Source organism: Oratosquilla oratoria, chromosome 7 (assembly GCF_046742065.1).
Source record: "Oratosquilla oratoria isolate Oo_2021 chromosome 7, ASM4674206v1, whole genome shotgun sequence".
NCBI classification, from domain to species: Eukaryota; Metazoa; Arthropoda; class Malacostraca; order Stomatopoda; family Squillidae; genus Oratosquilla; species Oratosquilla oratoria.
In genome coordinates this window covers 64,000,656-64,003,155 of record NC_134783.1, presented here as the reverse complement: position 1 = coordinate 64,003,155, position 2,500 = coordinate 64,000,656, and the positions used below count along the sequence as shown (strand labels likewise).

The following is a 2,500-nucleotide window of genomic DNA, read 5'->3' as shown; positions in this document are numbered from 1 at the left end:
CTCCTCCGCCTCTTCCTCCTCCCCCCTCCTACTCTTCCTCCTCCTCCCCTTCCTCTTCTCCTCTTCTTCTTACTCTTCCAAAAACCCCTTTCCTCCTCCTACTCCTCCTCTTCCTCCTCTCCCTTCTCTTCCTACTCATTTTCGTCTTCCCCATCTTCCTCCATCGCGGCCCCATCTGCCCTTTAAGAGGCGCATATTTGCGGTCGACGAGAGTGACTTGACTTTTATGCACATATATTTTTTTTCTTTCGTTTTATTTTCTTTGTGATTTCCTTGTCCTTTTCTTCGTTTTTCTTCTTCTTTTTATGCGTCATCTTGTTTGCGTTGAGTCATCCCCTTCGTTGTCGTTGTTGTGCTAAATTGGCTTCCATAAGTGATGTGGTCATAGAGTTATCATCTTATTTTCATTTTACTTATTCCATTTATTTCATTGTATATTTATCTATTTATTTATTATTATTATTATATATATATATATATATATATATATATATATATATATATATATATATATATATATATATATATACTATATATATATATATATATATATATATATATATATATATATATATATATATATATTTTTTTTTTTTTTTTTTTTTTTTTTTTTTTTTTTTTTTGCTAAATTGCCATTCGTAAGTGTTGTGGTTATGAAATTATGTGGAAGGTTTGAACCATACTTTGGAGGCGATGCGAGTAACGGAGCAAGTAAAAGTTTGCTTTGTTCTACGGATTTACTCTAGTAAATCGTAGCCATTTGCCTTGTGCAGAGTCAGTTGAGATCTGCTCTAGGAACCAAGGCAACTGACCACAAAGGCTGTGACGGTTGCCACTACATCAACTTTTGGTCGTACAGTAATATTTACAGTGTGACAGAAGTAGATATTTATATGATTGAGTGATACACTCAATATTAAATAAAAACATTTACAATTATGATACATAGAAAGGACATGGCATATATTAATCATACATGGTGGAAAATAAAATGTAAAGATAATTACTTCTGTGGACGTACGCTTCTCAACGGTCGTCTTTGGTGCGGACCAGGTGTCCTAGGAGGTCAAGTTCAGGCCGGCCTAATTCCAGTTTAAGAACTTCTTGTCATCATCTTTCAACTTATGGACGAAATCATCCATGGTGTTTTGGAGAAGGAAAGGCGCTGAAGAATGCCAATAAATACCATTGTAAAGAATTATTCTGTGGACATAAGGGAGGATTGTGAAAAGATGCCAGCCACGACTTAGATAATTTATGCTCCCCTTGACATTAAGAGATATATTGAATGATGTTCGTCGTATACCCTAAGGGCGCCCTAAGGACGCTTCTGGATCTCAATGTCCCTTTGGTGTCTTTTACTCTTTTACCTCCATGGGAGAATGACGTCATAGAATGTGAATTTTATATTTACGTCTAATATAAGAGTGGTTGCCTGGGACAATAATGTGTGTGTGTGTGTGTGTGTGTGTGTGTGTGTGTGTGTGTGTGTGTGTGTGTGTGTGTGCGTGCGTGCACGTGTGTGCGTGTATATAATCTCCATACAGCCAGGGAGAAGCCCCTCCCACGGTGTGAAAAGAGAAGAACGTTGTGTCGTTTCTCTTACGTCATCGATCTTTAGATATGACGTCATAGATTCTGAGGTCACATCAGAGGGTCCGCTGGGACAGGACCACTAAGGAGGAGGGTCACACTAGGGAGTCTCATGAGGCTTGGGAAGTGAAGCTATCCGCACGATCTGGCCCGTCTCCTGAAGAAGGAGCAATGTGGGTGGCCCTCTATAGGCTTCTGTGTGTGCGATTCACCATGGTCTTGGATCACGTGTTGGACTCGTGATCGATGTCTATTACCCTCCCGGATGAGAGCTCATAGCTCGTATATGACCGATCTATAGGTAATGTTGTGACCTTACACGCACACACACACACACACCCAATTCCCCGCCCACGAGAGTTGGAGTAATGACTCGCAGCGCAACGATACTGAAATTATTTCAGCCCTGGGCGGGATTCGAACCTGGACCGCCGTAATGGCGGCCGGGAACTCTACCACTGCGCCACGAGTCGTGTATGTGTGTGTGTGTGTGTGTGTGTGTGTGTGTGTGTGTGTGTGTGTGTGTGTGTGTGTGTGTGTGTGTGTGTGTGTGTGTGTGTGTGTGTGTATATGTGTGTGTGTTTGTGTGTGTGGGTGTACATACACACACACACATCAGGTTACTTTAAAGACTATTATTATGCACAACTATATGGACAGCGTAGGAAAAGACAATATATTTACACACTTGGCTTCATGGTTTTTGTGTATGAAGAAATGGCGAAGGGCTTGACGACCGTACATTCTCTTCCTCGTGAATAAGATTAGGTTTAGGGTATGGACGTAGGAAGTAGGTTTAAGCTTGTAACCTCATAGGATTCTATTTCGCCTCCATTAAAGCATCGATCAGGTCGTATTCTACCAACGTGTTATAACGAAGGACATAGAAACTGTGAGTTTTGAGACA

General features: G+C 40.8%; 1 protein-coding gene across 3 annotated transcripts in view; it reads left to right on the top strand.

Moving 5' to 3' along the window:
• Positions 1–2,500, top strand: part of LOC143027192 (repulsive guidance molecule A-like) — a 466,556-nt gene that overhangs the window by 111,578 nt on the left and 352,478 nt on the right. The gene's annotated exons all lie outside the window — the stretch shown is intronic.